General features: G+C 43.4%; 1 protein-coding gene across 6 annotated transcripts in view; it reads right to left on the reverse strand.

Annotated features, from left to right (window-relative positions):
* The window catches only part of atp8b4 (ATPase phospholipid transporting 8B4), a 291,004-nt gene that overhangs the window by 264,946 nt on the left and 8,023 nt on the right, over positions 1-18,035 (reverse strand). For 5 of the 6 annotated variants that reach the window (XM_041175215.1, XM_041175219.1, XM_041175217.1 and 2 more), the window contains exon 2: positions 17,793-17,875. The exons of the other annotated variant lie outside the window; for it this stretch is intronic. The gene's annotated coding sequence lies outside the window, so the exon portion shown is untranslated. The remainder of the gene's footprint in view (positions 1-17,792; positions 17,876-18,035) is intronic. 6 annotated transcript variants of the gene reach the window in all.

The raw sequence follows: 18,035 nt of genomic DNA on the forward strand, positions 1-18,035 counted from the left end.
ACACACCCCCAACACACACACACACACACCCCCAACACACACACACACACACCCCCAACACACACACACACACACACACACACCCCCAACACCCACACACACACACCCCCAACACCCACACACCCCCAACACCCACACACACACACACCCCCCCCCAACACCCACACACCCCCCCAACACACACACACACACACCCACACACACACACACCCCCACACACACACACACAACAACACACACACACACCCCAACACACACACACCCCACAACACACACACACCCCAAAACACACACACACCCCAACACACACACACCCCCCAACACACACACACCCCCCAACACACACAAACCCCAACACACACACACCCCAACACACACACAGACACCCCAACACACACACACCCCCCCAACACACACACACCCCCAACACACACACACACACCCACCAACACACTCACACACCCACCAACACACACACACACCCTCCAACACACACACCCCCCCAACACACACACCCCCCCAACACACACACCCCCCAACACACACCCCCCCACCACACTCACACACACACACACCCCCACCACACCACACACACACACACACCCCCAACACTCACACACACACACACACCCCCCCACACACACACACACACACCCCCCCCAACACACACACACACACACCCCCACACACACACACACACCCCCCACCACACACACACACCCCCAACACACACACACACACACACACAACCCCACCAACACACACACCCACCCAACACACACACACACACCCACCCAACACCCACACACACACCCCCCCAACACCCACACACACACCCCCCCAACACCCACACACACACCCCCCCAACACACACACACACACCCCCCCAACACACACACACACCCCCCCAACACACACACACACCACCCCCCAACACACACACACACACCCCCAACACACACACACACACACCCAACACACACACACACACCCCCAATACCCACACACACACACACACACACCCACACACACACACCCCCCCCAACACCCACACACACACACCCTCCCCAACACACACACCCCAACACACACACACACACACCCCAACACACACACACACACACACCCCAACACACACACACACACACACCCCAACACACACACACACACACACCCCAACACACACACACACTCCAACACACACACACACACACCCCAACACACACACCCCAATGCACACACCCCAACACACACACACACACCCCAACACACACACACCCCAACACACACACACACACACCCCAACACACACACACACCCCATCACACACACACACTCAAAACACACACACACCCCCAACACACACACACCCCCCCAACACACACACACCCCCCCAACACACACACACACCCCCCCAACACACACACCCCCCCAACACACACACCCCCCCAACACACACACCCCCCCACCACACACACCCCCCCAACACACACCCCCCCACCACACTCACACACACACACACACCCCCACCACACTCACACACACACACACACCCCCACCACACTCACACACACACACACACCCCCACCACACTCACACACACACACACACCCCCACCACACTCACACACTCACACCCCCACCACACACTCACACCCCCACCACACACTCACACACACACACACCCCCCCAACACACGCACACACACACCCCCCCCAACACGCGCACACACACACACCCCCCAACACGCGCACACACACACCCCCCCCACACGCACACACACACCCCCCCCAACACACACACACACACCCCCCCAACACACACACACACACCCCCCCCAACACACACACACACCCCAACACACACACACACACACCCCAACACACACACAACCCAACACACACACACACCCAAACACACACACACCCCAACACACACACACACACCCCAACACACACACACCAACACACACACACCCCAACACACACACCCCAACACACACACACACACACACCCCAACACACACACAAACACACAAACACACACACCCCCCAACACACACACACACACCCCCCCAACACACACACACACACCCCCCAACACACACACACACACACCCCCAACACACACACACACACACCCCCCAACACACACACACACACACCCCCCAACACACACACACACACACCCCCCAACACACACACACACACCCCCAACACCCACACACACACCCCCAACACCCACACACACACCCCCAACACCCACACACACACCCCCAACACACACACACACACACCCCCAACACACACACACACACCCCCAACACACACACACACACACACCCCCAACACACACACACACACTCCCCAACACACACACACACACTCCCCAACACACACACACACACCCCCCAACACACACACACACACCCACACACACACACACCCCCCCCCCCCCCAACACCCACACACACACCCCCCCAACACCCACACACCCCCCCAACACACACACACACACACCCCCAACACACACACACACACCCCCCCAACACACACACACACACCCTCCCTCCCACACACACACCCTCCCTCCCACACACACACCCTCCCTCCCACACACACACCCTCCCTCCCACACACACACCCTCCCTCCCACACACACACCCTCCCTCCCACACACACACACACACTGTCCACACACACACTCCTCAGAATTCTACCATTTAAACATAACATGCAAGTGATCACAGAAAACTATAGCTGATCTTGCTTTGAGCAGTTACTTCCCATCTACCTAGAACTGGCCTGACCGTCATTACCCACTTCATTAAACATACTAAGTTCACCTGTATGGAAGTTGTGCATTAGAATTAAAAAATAAGCTATTGTATGTTGAGTGAGTGCCCTTTAGACTAACCTAAAATGGCTGGGTGAAATAAGCAGGGATTTGGTGATTTTGATGTCCATCCCAGCTAATGGCCATGCAATATGGAGAGAGGATTTGTAACAGTTATCTGTACTGGTTAATTTGAAATTTAACAATATCCATCATTAGACAGCATCCAATGAATTAACTAATAAATTGTTTAATAATACTTGAGATAAACATAAAATGGGTAATTTATGATTTCCATTACTGACAAAAATTCATTATGTAATCACAGAAATACAGAAAAGGGATATTGTTTAGATTCCCAGGCAAGGAGATCTAGTGGCCACTTCACCAGCTCTAGCTTAACACTAAAAACATTCTGATCAAAGCATAACAGGCTTACTCTGACTGAGAGGCTACTATTGTCCAAAGAAAGTTGATTGTGTCTTAACTTTTAGCTAATAGTTTGGGTGAGTCCAAGCAATGCACCTTATGGATGTGTTTTTGCTTTTCAGCAAATTTTTAAAATTGCTATCCAACTTATTTTGACTGCCTGAGTTAAAGAAGCCCCTATTGTATTATTTGAACATACAGGCAAGTTCACAAAAAGGGGAATTGAAGCAGCTTGTTACATCAAATGTGTTCTATAATCTGCAGCTATTTCTGGTATTGCATTGATGCCAAGCCATTTCCGATACAAAGGCAGCAGCATAATTTAGCAAGACTGATGTCTAGTACAGCTACAAAATGTTAATTTGTGTTTTCCCTTATGAGCGTCAATAGTTCCAACATTTTGTGGGTTTATTTCTGTATCATTCTGGAGCCAGGTCAGCAATTTCACCCTCAAGTAGATTACCTGCAAGACCATGAAATCTGATGTTTGGACAGGATATAATACAACCTCAGGTGATAAAAGTGTTCAGGTAGCTGCTAGTCCAGCTGGGAATTTTAAAATTACTGTTTATAATGTGAGGTGAAAGTAAGTGATTCCACCTGTAGTGTCTTAAAATTTTTTTAACAAAATAAATTGGCCTCTTAGCAAAGCCCTGCAACTATCCAAAAATGCAAATACACAGGGCTCCTTGGTCACAAAACTCAGTCGGACACCCAGCTAGTAGCATAAAGCAGGTTAGTTGCTGCACATCACCCTTCCCTTGTTCCAAGATCACTACCCGTAGCATAACAGAGACCTTACACTTTACCTCTCCACTTTCAAATGTTAACCTCGTTAGAATAATAAAAAATCCATTTCCGCATGACTAGAGCTCTCAGGTGGTTTCATTAATTAGTAGCTCTACATGTAGTCGCTATTTTGCCACTTGAAAAGCATCAGGGTGGGAAAGGCTGAGCTAACTCAGCAGAGGATCAACGCAGCTCATTATTAGACAGATGGGGAAGACAGCAACCTACAAGGGGGAGGAAAATCATATCAAACCACAAGAAAATTATTCAAGTTCCCTCAAGGTGTCAAATGGAATGGCCCCATGTAAGACAATATCAAAACTAATGTCACTGTAATTGTCGAGTGGCTCTAACATTAGATTTTTTTTTTAAAGTTGCAGTTTTTACAAATTATATATAGTCAGTTAGCTTAGTTGGCTAGGCAGCTAGTGTGAATGCCAACAGCACAGGGTTCGATCCTCATGCGGAGGTAGACTCAGGGCCTGCCTCCTTGCTCTACCAATAATAAAAAAGAACCATGGCACTATGCCATGGTTGGGCAAATAATCACCAAGGATCTGCAAATGAATCAAATAGGTGATGATTATGTTTACATCAAGAGAGTTGACTTGCCCTCTTACCAGCAGAGTTAAATGAACAAATCTTTCTTGGAAACATCGCAGGTCGACAGCCTTAGTTAGCATCATCCTTACAACCAAATCTTTATCCTCCATACATACTAACTGTGATCAACATACACACCACTTCTTAAAAGAAAGCCATAATTACCACTGCACGTGCCATCACGGCACTATCCAACTCAGAGCTCTTACCCAGCATGATTGTGATTTGAGTTATCTATCTACAATAATCTTCAGTTTATCACCATCCTCCCAGTTTAGTGTGTTTTCTGGAGAAGGTCTCTCATGATTTATAAATAGCAATGACATAATCACCATGTATTGATGGTTCAATGCAAATTATATGTCGAACTGTATTTAGCACATTTACAAAGCCTTTCCTGCTTTGATAAGAAGGGTGGGAACCTCCCTCAACAGTTCAGAAAGACAACCTCCTACTGCTCGTCACAGGTTCTGTAGAGGAGCATTGGCTAGGGTGCATTGCATACTGTTGAGACAAGGATGATGAGGAAAGAGTAATTGACCTGAAATGTTAACCGTGTTCCTCTCTCCACAGATGGGACTGCTATACTGAGTATTTCTGTCATTTCCTTATTATTATTTCAAATTTTACAGCATCTGCAGTGTTTTACTTTTGTTTCATTGCATGAGGTCCAAGGCTAGTTCAGCGTGAAGTGCATTAAACCATACCTGCTGATCTGTGATTGAAATTCTTAAGTTTGCATTATATAATTAATCTTTAATTCCACCTCCCCACCACCCCCACTGCCCCCACCCCCACCCCCACCCCACCCCCCACCCCAGCTATTGCTGAAATTTCAAGCACACATAACCTCTAGCTTTTTAAACTTAGGGGAGTGGGAATGACAGAACTGTGATAGAGACTGGAATATTTTTGATTTTTAAGTGTGGGAATAAAGAATCTTGACTTGACTATATGACATGCCCTGCATGTGTAACTTGGCAGGGTCAGGATCCTGGCAGGATGTACATCTCTTTTAGTCTCTATGTTGTTTATGAAATATTTGCTCCTGTTTTGCCACAAGGTTCTGAGGTTGTAGTTCATTCAATTAACTCAGTAAGTAGTTAATTATTATTTTAATAATACTGTGATTCAAAGCCTCCACATCAAGCCAGATCAACAAAATTGATATTTAATAAATATTAAAGGTCACATTAACATGATGTAGGAGTGGAAAAGGCTATTGCCATCTTGTTGGTCAATGTCTGGGAAATGCCATTGTTCATAAAGCTGAAATGCCCCTCATCAAATCTTTTGACAGGTTTTTTTTTCTTCGTTCATGGGATGCAGGTGTCGCTGGCTAGGCCAGCATTTATTGCCCATCCCTAATTGCCCATTGTTTAGAGGGCATTTTTTAAGAGTCAATCACATTGGAGTCACATATAGGCCAGACCAGGTAAGGATGGCAGATTTCCTTCCCTAAAGAGCATAAGTGAACCAGATGAGTTTTTACAACACGCAGCAATGGTTTCATGGTCATCATCAGACTTTTAATTCCAGGTTTTTATTGAATTCAAATTCCAGGTCTCCAGATTCAAATCCAGGTCCCCAGAGAGCAATTACCCAGGCTGGATTACCAGCCCAGTGACAATACCACGATGCCACCACCTCCCTTTACTCATCCAACTATTGCAAAGTGCTAAGATCAGCTTTCACTATGGGAGCCGGGAGTCTAATGTACACAGAAGAAACTATACAGGAGTTTCATTCAGCACATTCCCAGTAAAATATCCTTAGCCCTCTGTAGAAAAGAACTGTATGAAACATTTTACTGAAGTGAAAATTAGATTTTGCCATTTATCATCACTCATCACTATTTGCATTGTATTGCTTCAGGTTTTGCTGGTAGTGGAAACCATGACATATTGGCACTGTAACTCAGTGTTACTCAATATCCAACTTCAAATATCAACCTAAAGGGCTAAAAGCAAATTCTGCCAATTAAATTGCATGGGTTATAGAAACTGGCAAAAATAGCCCTTATAATTGTAATTTATTTTATTACAAACATAGCTCCTTCAATGATTTGCAATTGAGTTTATGCTGCAACCAGTAAAACGTTGTAGAGAAATTTGAGGTTCTGTGATACCTTTTGCTCCCATCTCGTGTTGTTGTATACAAGAGGTGCCCTGTCAGACAATCACAAGTAAAGATTCCCTAGGGCTCTGCAAGAATTAAATCCGTATAAGGATCTCCAGCTACAGCCAAAATACCGGGATTACTTTGGGAGAAGACAAACATTTCCAAAATTCACAGTGAGCCACATCACAAATGTTTTTAAAATAGACTGGCATTTGGGACAATTCTAACAGCAACAGTTTTATTAAACTAGAAGTGGACACAAGTGATATTTGATGAATGTTTTAAAATCTACACAATCTATAGAAAAACATCCATTAGCATGTGCTTTCCCCAGAATATAAAACCACTGATCTTTCAAAGACAGAGCAGTCTCCCTGAAAACTAGTCTTATGAAGCAAAAATGCCCTCTTGTGTCAGCTGTGGCACAGTTGGTTGCACTTCTACCTTTAAGTCACAAGGCTGTGGGTTCAAGAACCACTCCAAAGATAAGCGAAAAACCTATGTTGACGCTTTGGTGCAGTTGTGAGGGAGTGTCGCTCTGTCAGAAGTGCTGTCTTTTGGATGAGCTATTAAACCAAGACCCTGTCCACTTTCGAAGGCAGACATAAAAGATCCCATGACACAATTCCGAAGAAAAGCAGGGGAGTTATCACAGTCTGATCAAGATACTGACATCACAGGAAACAAATTTTCTGGTCATTATCACATTGCTGTTTAGGGAACTTGCTGTGTGCAAATTGGCTGCCACATTTCAACAGTGACGATACTTCATCAGCACTTTGGTACATTTTTAAAAAAAAGTATTTGCCACAACCTTGGCCAAAATTTTTGCACAATTGCAAGATTGGCAACCTACACTGTAAATCTCACTGCCTAGCACACAAACCTTGTCATGAAATGGACCAAAGCTTTGGTAACCAAATGGTTTTCAATTAACATCTAATGGCAGAGCTACACAAAAATCCAAAGAAAATATGAAGCGAAATGATTAATTGTTTAAGTGACCTAGTCCATAATTTCCTCTTTCACACCGTTCATGGGTCCCTAAGACATTGACGCACCATTACAATGATACAAGCCCCCAAGAAAATCTGGACCATCTTTTCCTTATTTAAAAAAGATCCCCAATCTTAAATCTGCTTCATAAATAGATAATTGTCAAATATTCCAAAGCTAACAGCCTTGCATAAGGAATCCAAAGACATCAGTCAGCGGAGGTTACTTCCAATAGTATATTTAAAACATAAATTTTCAACCAAATGAGGCTAAGTAGGCTGTGAAAAGCACAATTATGTTCTACCCAATTAAATGGAAGCCTATGTTACATTACCCCGATGTTTCACTCAGTTATAATGATTTCCATTGGAAACATTCTCATGGATTTTCTAGTTTATTTTAACAGCTTCATCATTAGTTTAATTTTCTACTTGAGTGAAAAGCAGCTAACACAACAATTTTTAGTAGCAAATATGTGGACAGTTGGGGGAAAAACTTGCATTTATGAATAATGTTAATACCAGAATACAACCCCAAAAAATCTTAATACCTCAACTTATTGGTCTCTTCAAAAGGCTATTTATGCAAAACCAAACAGAAATCAGACAGCTACAAGGTGCACATTAAAAACTGCAGGACACAATGTTCTTCGCATTGGACACCCGCCTCATATTACATATATGTAACAGATTTCAAAGAATTTACAATGCAGCTTTGTCAGCAAAATAATAGAATGATCCTGAAAGACAAATAAAATACTACATTGGGCAATATTACACAAGAAAAACTGTTATAGACTATAAAATCATCTCTCCCAGGATGAGTTTTTTGAAACAGGGTTTAAGTAACTTGCTGAACACTTTGCTCACTTTATATCGGTTCAGAGGAGATGCAGAACTTACAGCAGGAAAAGCAAACAAAGGCTTACAGAAAGTTTCTTTCAGTTGGTAGGTGCAAAGTTTGGGAACGAGGAGATCTGCAATCTCAGTAAATTAGTGGGTGAGACACTGAAGTGAAATGGGATAAAAGCGGAAAATGCTGGAAATACACAGTAGTTTGGCAGCATCAAGAGAAAGACTTAACATTTCAGATCAAGGTCCTTTCATCAGAGCTGTGGAATAGGCTGGAACCAGAGACAGGTGCTGAGGAAAGAGATGTGGCTTTTAAAGCAAGTTTCAATGAATACCTGATGAAAAGGTCATTGACCTGAAACATTAACTCTGTTTCTCTCATTACAGATGCTGCCAGGTTTGCTGAGTATTTCCAGCATTTTCTGCTTTTGTTTCAGATTTCCAGCATCAGCAATGTTTTGGCTTTTGTATGAGCAGAAAGAGAAACTGCTAGAACGATTTTTAAAAGGTGACATACTTGACAATAAGCTTAAGCCCTTGTGGGGAACATAATGTATTCCGTGGAGGAGTTGGGAGCTCACATAAATCTGAAAATACCGTTCATCTTACTTTCTATGCATCTCAAGTCACTTGTAGCAAATTTTAGTGCTTTGCTGCATTCACATTTGAGGCAACAAAACTAAAACCATTGCACTGTTTCAACACCAAATAATTCACGCCAAATAAACCAGCCAGTAAGAAATAGAAGGCCAAATAGGATTGGGCTATCCGGGCTGAGTAGGCTGAACTGCCAAAGCCTGGGGCTTCAATTTGAATAACCTTGCTCTCGGGCACCATGAGCAGACGCTCAGGTTCCCCAGTCAATTCAAACTGATTGAGTTGCCGAAGTCACTATGTGCTCAAAGGAAAATAACTAAATTCATGTAATACTGTGAATTGTCAGATATGACAGCTTTCAAATAGTCTCAAATTTCCCCTTTACAATTTTATACGATTGATAAATTACGTACATTACCATGCTATGCAACTAGTTGGCCTCTATGCCATAATATGCATTGAATCTTGGCTTCCATCCATAGTACAGCAGCAAATGAAGAGTATTCATCATATAGTGTAATTCAATGGTTGCTACTCAGATTAATATATAGGAGATTAGAGCTGACAAAATCTTCATTTCCACATCTGCATTTCATGTTTTTAACATGAGCGCTATCTTTTGTGACTCTGCCTTATTAACATAATTTTTTTGCAATTTTTCTTTTAATGATAAACATTTGGGAGTTCCATGAATGAATAATCATTTATGAATAATCTTAATACCAAAAAAAGGCCCCAAAAAATCATAATACCTCAACTTATTGGTCTCTTCAAATGGCTATTTATGCAAAACCAAACAGAAATCACACAGCTCTTCAACACAAGGTGTACATTAAAAACTGCAGGGCATGGAATGTCCTTTGCACCGCACATGTGCCTCATATTACATACATATAATAAACAGATTGGAAAGAATTTATAATTCAGCTTTGTCAGCAAAGTAATAGAATGATCCACAAAGTGACTGCAAAAGAAGTTGGTTTCCAGTTGACATACATCTCTATCTCTTAGTTCACGATATCCTATGAACAAAGATTATCGCAGCTCTTTCAGTCAGACATACAGTGGGCAGAATTTTACGTCGGTGGGATCTTATGGTCTCAAAGTCATTGGAGTTCTGAATGGCTCGTCACGTTTTATGGCCCCACCCCCACCGAGTTTTAGAATTCTGCCCCGTTTGTTTATTCCATTTGCTACAATATTTACAATTGACTAATCAGTCGAGGGGGCAAAACTTTAATTTAATTACATTAAACAGTTCCAAATCTACAATCCATTACCAGTGATGATGTTTGCTGAATAAAGTTTAAAATGCTCAAAGAAGTCCCCAATGACTTGTTATAAATGCAAAATAAAACTTTTATAGTTTTCTAGAACTCCTAAGTACCTAATATTTAAACAAGAAATGCAAAAACCTATGGTAAAAAAGGGTCACAGAAGATTGCAAAGCTCTTACGAAAAGTATGAAACACTGTTATGACTGATGCAGTTGGTAAAGTGGAGTTATTTAAAAATCCCAGAGGGAAACTTTAAGCAACTGTCATAACCTATAATTTTAAGTGTTATGTTTGAGATGCGACTTTAAATTCAGAAATCAGACCCCCAGTTCGAGGTTTTACATTAAACTAAATGAAACATTTTATTAATTTACACAGGTTAAAAGATATGTACACATAGCTACAAATTACTACTATCCTAACTTTTAGCAAATTCCCAAACTAATCTCCATTAAGGCAACATCAACCCATAGACTTAACCAAACACAGGCAAAGCATTTTCACCTCACAAATTCAAAATGAGGTTCTTTTCACTGTGGAGCCAGTTGGACTATTGGAGGCTTACAGCTGCCTTTTGATCTCATTCCCTCTGCTCTGCACACCTGAAAACTGCTGAAGTTATACCTACCACCGCTGACTGAATTCAAATTCTCATTGTCTCTCCAGCCTCTTTGAACATCACCTTTCAACAATAAAACCCTCTTCATAGCACCAATTTTATTAGTAATATAAACATATTGCTTTCACCCCCCTTCTTGAATGCTCTATTCAAAAAATGCAAATGCTATCTCTCTTACATATCAAAACTAGTACCCATCAAAGCACCCTGACTAACTGACTTTAATCCAATTAAGACACACTCGCAGACTAAACCTCTATTTTAAAAGAAAAATATTTTCCAAAATATTATATACATTAATAACTTCAAGACAAACACTGATGTAGAAATTAAAATTTTGACTTTGGGTGTCACACAGAAATTTAGCCTCCCATGTATCAACTTATCATTGAACGCAAATGGCAAACAATTTTTACAGGCAATTAATAGTTAGCTTTAACATATGGATAGTTACAAACACAGATTTTCACTACCATACAAAAAACCTGGATGTCTGAATGATGAAATCCCAAACACATAAGCTTTCAATATAAAACACTGAAACTAAGGGTGGAATCATCCTAGATTTGCAATATGTGCAGCAGTGGGCGGGAAAAAGAACATTTTACCAGCCGGCCACAATGGCAGCTTTAAATGCTGCATCATCCCAATCTCGCCTCATTAATCATGCATTCCTGAGAAACACGCTGTTTCAATGGTGGAGAGATTCTCATTTGCCCACCATGCCCTCACATCGCCGCTTCCTCACGCCTGGTCTCATATTTAAAATGCAGCCACACGCACACTTCTCAGTGCTTCCTGCTGTTCAGAAGACGTGGCCCCAAAAGACAAGAAGACTGCAGCCCCCCGATTCAGTGATGCATCCCTAGAAAACATTCTGGAAGCCGTGGAGGCTGCCATGATGTCCTCTACCCCCACTCTGCGCCACAGGAGGTCCAGCAATCTCACCATTCTGGCTTGGTAGGGGATGGTAGTGGTGATCAGTGCTAATGCTGCACACAAGCGATTGGTCATCCAGTGTTGAAAGAGGTTGAATGGTCTCATCCATGCTGCCAGGGTAAGGTGATCATCTCATCACTCTAAACTCACACACTCAAGCCCATCATACATTCACTTGCATCTCACTCACTGCCAACTCAAGGGACATCACCACTCACTCTCTCACACATAACATCACATCTCCATCTGACTTAATCTCCTCTGGAGACTGCCTCCCCAGCCCTCACCATTTTGAGACCACTTGCACATCCCAACTTGTGCCCCCACACACACCCTGGGATACCCTCCTTCCCCAGTACAGCTCTCGCCCTGCAGCCTCTTCCCTTGCCTGAGGCCACTTCTCCCCTTTGCCCAAGTAAGCCCTAGCCCTGCAACTCTTGAAAAGCCACTCCTGCCTTATGGCAGGTCCGGTAGGTAGAGACCTGCCTGTGAGCCTCCCTGAAAGTGATGTGGTGCTGCCTGCGAAGCCTGGCGCTAATGACCCCGAGTGCTGCCCGACGCCTGGTGGACAAACAAACCCCACAGTTCCGAGCCAAGTGCAGCTCACCAGGTGCATGTCACTTATGTACAACTGTGAAACACGTTGGCATGCAATCAAGCTGACATGCTCGGATGATCCAGCGTGGGGGGGATGATTCCAGCTTACAACGATATGCAGATACATTACAATGAAGTTCTCGACATCAGACAGCAGGAAATGTGGCCTGCCATTGACGGGCTGAGCAGATGATTGCAAACTGATTTCATAATGTCATGAAACTGATTTTTGGCCTTCTTGCCATATTGTCCGCTCATGTTGCCAAACATGCTCGCCACCAATGGGCACGGAAAATTCCGCCCTATGTCTTGGAGAGAATTGTCAATTAGATTGTAACTATACTGCCACTTCCCTGCTGATGCAATAAGACCATAACAATATAACTCAGGAATGAGTGATAATCTGACTCTTGTGCATGCTAAAGCTAGGAGATGATTATCTTGCATTAGTTTTGCTAAGTCGAATATGCAGAGAGGCAAATTGCACTCCCCACTCAATTGCAGCCAAACTGTAATTTTGACAAAAACAAAAATAAAAATACCTGGAAAAACTCAGCAGGTCTGACAGCATCTGTGGAGAGGAACACAGTTAACGTTTCGAATCCATGTGACTCTTCAACAGAACTAAGGAAAAATAGAAAAGAGATGAAATATAAGCTGGTTTAAGGGGGTGTGGGACAAGTAGAGCTGGATAGAGGGCCAGTGATAGGTGGAGATTTCCAAAAGATGTCACAGACAAAAGGACAAAGAGGTGTTGACGGTGGTGATATTAGCTAAGAAATGTGCTAATACGTGACATTAAGGGTAGAAAGCAGGACGAGCAAGTTACAGATAGCCCTCGTGGGGTTGGGGTGGGGAGAAGGGATCGATATAGGCTAAAAGCTAGAGATAAAACAATGGATGGAAATACATTTAAAAATAATGGAAATAGGTGGGAAAAGAAAAAATCTATATAAACTATTGGAAAAAAGGGGGACCGGAAAGGGGGTGGGGATGGAGGAGAGAGTTCATGATCTAAAGTTGTTGAACTCAATATTCTGTCCGGAAGGCTGTAAAGTGCCTAGTCGACTGCACTTTTCAAATACTGCTTGCTGATTAGTAGATAAAAATCAAAAGGCAAATAAGGAAACTGATTTGACCATAAAAAAAAGCTCACCATGTTAACTAGAAAGGAACAGGAAGAGGCTATTTGGCCCCTCGAGCCTGCTCTGCCTTTCAATAAGGTCATAACTCATCTGTGACCTAACTCCATAAACCTGTCTTTGCTTCATATCCCTTAATACCTTTGGCAAACAAACATTTATCCATAACAAAAACAGAAATACCTGGAAAAGCTCAGCAGGTCTGGCAGCATCGGCGGAGAAGAGCAAAGTTGACATTTCGAGTTCTCATGACCCTTCAACAGAACTAAGTAGAAATAGGAAAGGAGTGAAATATAAGCTGGTTTTAGGGGGGGGGGGGGGTTGTTGGGACAAGCAAGCAGTGATAGGAGGAGATAACCAAAAGATGTCACAGACAAAAGACAAAGATGTGGTGATATTATCTAAAAGAATGTGCTAATTAAGAGTGGAGAGCAGGACGAGCAAGGTAGCTCTAGTGGGGGTGGGGTGGAATACATTTAAAAATAATGGAAATAGGTGAGAAAAGAAAAATCTATATAAATTATTGGAAAAAACAAAAGGGAGGGGGAAGAAATGGAAAGGGGGTGGGGATGGAGGAGGGAGTTCAAGATCTAAAGTTGTTGCAAGGCTGTAAAGTGCCTAGTCGGAAGATGAGGTGCTGTTCCTCCAGTTGGCATTGAGCTTCACTGGAACAATGCAGCAAGTCAAGGACAGACATGTGGGCATGAGAGCAGGGTGGAGTGTTGAAATGGCAAGCGACAGGGAGGTCTGGGTAATGCTTGCGGACAGACCGAAGGTGTTCTGCAAAGCGGTCACCCAGTTTACGTTTGTCTCTCCAATGTAGAGGAGACCGCATTGGGAGCAATGAATGCAGTAGACTAAGTTGGGGGAAATGCAAGTGAAATGCTGCTTCACAAAGGAGTGTTTGGGCCCTTGGACGGTGTGGAGAGAGGAAGTGAAGGGGCAGGTGTTGCATATTTTGCGTTTGCATGGGGAGGTGCCGTAGGTGGGGGTTCAGGAGTAGGGGGTGATGGAGGAGTGGACCAGGGTATCATGAAGGGAACGATCCCTACGGAATGCCGCCTGGTGGGGGGGGGGGGGGGGGGGGGGGGTGTGGAATGAAGGAAAGATGTGTTTGGTGGTGGCATCATGCTGGAGTTGGCGGAAATGGCGGAGGATGATCCTTTGAATGCGGAGGCTGGTGGGGTGATAAGTGAGGACAAGGGGTACCCTATCATGTTTCTGGGAGAGAGAAGAAGGCGTGAGGGCAGATGCGTGAGAGATGGGCCGGACATGGTTGAGGGCCCTGTCAACTACCGTGGGTGGAAAACCTCGGTTAAGGAAGAAGGAGGATATGTCAGAGGAACTGTTTTTGAAGGTAGCATCATCAGAACAGATGCGACAGAGGCGAAGGAACTGAGAGAATGGGATGGAGTCCTTACAGGAAGCGGGGTGTGAGGAGCTGTAGTCGAGGTAGCTGTGGGAGTCAGTAGGCTTGTAATGGATATTGGTGGACAGTCTATCACCAGAGATTGAGACAGAGAGGTCAAGGAAGGGAAGGGAAGTGTCAGAGATGGACCATGTGAAAATGATGGAGGGGTGGAGATTGGAAGCAAAATTAATAAATTTTTCCAGGTCCCGACGAGAGCATGAAGCAGCACCGAAGTAATCATCGATGTACCGGAGAAAGAGTTGTGGAAGGGGGCCGGAGTAGGACTGGAACAAGGAATGTTCCACATACCCCATAAAGAGACAGACATAGCTGGGGGCCATGCAGCCCATCCCAGCAAATACAGCCATGCTTGTTTAATCTCTCCTCTTAGTTTAACTATACCTTGAACAAATCTGAGCTTTTCACTCTACTACCATAATGGCGAAAAACTAATTGGAATTGTTTTCCGAAGAAATTCTTCCCAATGATTTCCTAAATTGCTTCCTCTACCCTTTTCAGTTTTCAGCTCAGACTCGGCCTACCTTGTAGTCATTGTATTCATAGTCTTGTATCCTTCTATAAAGTCCTTCTCTTAGTTATCTCCTTTCAAGATTCAAAGTTCATGACCCAATCTTTATGACACCAGGGGCCAGTCTTCTGGTTCTTTTCTACACTACCTTGCTTCCTTCATGCTCTTCTTTTTATACCCAGTGTCAACAGCATCAGAACAAGCCATTCAGTCCATGCCAGCACTCATACCCCACTCGAGCTTCCTCCCCCACACCCTACCCACCTTCATCTAATCCTACCACCATAAAAATTAAAAGAACTAAAAGAATTAGCTCTGAAGAAGAATCATACGGACTCAGAACATTAACTCTGTTTCCCTCCACAGATGCTGCCAGACCTGCTGAGTTTTACCAGCATTTTCTGTTTTTATTTCTCTTAATGTGCAGGCTGACCATAGTTTTACTGTTAATAATTGTACAAAAGGATGATTATGGAAATTGCGCAAACTTCATCACTGAGCACCAGTGTATAATATTCACCGTATAAAGTGGTCCAACTAATAAGTGCTATCATCTGAATTTAAAGACATAGAAAAACATAGAAACATAGAAAATAGAAGAAGAAGTAGGTCATTCGGCCCTTTAAACCTGCTCCGCCATTCATTATGATCATGGTTGATCTTCTAACTCAACACCATACTCCCACTCTCTCCCCTTACCCCTTGATGCCTTTGGAGTCCAGATATCTATCTATTTCCTTCTTAAGTATACTCAGTCACTTGGCCTCCACATCCTTCTTTGGTAGAGAATTCCATAGATTCACCACGCTCTGAGTGAAGAATTTTCCTCTCATCTCAGTCTTAAATGGTCTACTCCGTTTCCTGAGATTGTGACCCCTTGTCCTAGAACCCCCAACCACAGGAAAAATCATCCCTGCATCCAGTCTATCCATCCCTGTCAGAACCTCATACATTTCAATGAGATCCCCTCTCATTCTTCTAAACTCCAGTGACTACAGGCCTAGTTGGCCTAATCTCTCCTCATACAATGATTTTGCCGTTTCAGGAATCAGCCTTGTAAACCTTTGCTGCACTCCCTCTAAGGCAAGTATAACCTTTCTTAGGTAAGGGGACCAAAACTGAGCACAGTATTCCAGGTGTGGTCTCACCAAGGCCCTGTACAGCTGCAGTAAGACATCCTGCACTCAAGTCCTTTTGCAATGAAAGTCAACATACCATTTGCTCTTCTTAATTGCTTGCTGTATCTGCATGCTTGCTTTCAGTGATTGGTGTACAAGGACACCCTGGTCTCTTTGAACATCAACATTTCCCAATCTATCACCATTTAAATAATACTCTGCCATTCTGTTTTTTCTACTGAAGTGGATAACGTCACGCTTATGCATGTTATACTGAATCTGCCTTTATTTGCCCACATATTCAACCTGTCTAAATCACCTTGAAGCCTCTTAAGATCCTCCTCACTGCTCACATTCCCACCAAGTTTCGTGTCATCAGCAAACTTGGAAATATTACATTTGGTTCCCTCATCCAAATCATTGACTTACATTATGAATATCTGGGACCTAAGCACTGATCCCTGCAGTACACAACTAGTCACCACTCAGAAAAAGACCCGTTATTCCTACTCTCTGTTTTCTGTCTGCTAACCAACTGCCAATCCATACCAATATATTATCCCTAATCCCATATGCTTTAATTTTACACAACAGCTCCTTATGTGGGACTTTATCAAAAGCTTTCTAAAAATCCAAATACACCACATCCACTGGTTCTCCCTTATCTATTCTGCTAGTTACGTCCTTAAAAACTCCAGTAGGTTTGTCAAACATTATTTCCCTTTCATAAACCTATGTTGACTTTGTTGATATTTTCTAAGTGTACTGTTATCACATCCTTAGACATGTTCGCAAGTTCTGAAAACCACATTCATCAAATTCATGCAGCACAACTCAATCCCGAAATGTACCCCTAATATTTGAACCGCTGTATTTAAATGGTGGGGTATAACATCACTTGGTAAAGTTGGTGGAAATTAGGTCATGTTCTGGAACTTACCTGAACAGAAGATATAACTTTGCAATGATGACATGCCAATAGCCAGGGAAAGGCACTGGGTCAGTTCACTGACAGAGATGTTGCTGTGTGGGAGGAAAAGTAAATAAGTGAAACAGCAGAAATCGGTGTTCTTTTTCCTTAGAATTTAAAATCACACCTTGGAAATCCTATGCCTATACTGTTTAGATTTAAACAGCATTGCTTCCACGATCTTGACCGCATTTAAGCGGCCCTGGAGTTGGA

Source organism: Carcharodon carcharias, chromosome 26, assembly GCF_017639515.1.
Source record: "Carcharodon carcharias isolate sCarCar2 chromosome 26, sCarCar2.pri, whole genome shotgun sequence".
NCBI lineage: Eukaryota > Metazoa > Chordata > Chondrichthyes > Lamniformes > Lamnidae > Carcharodon > Carcharodon carcharias.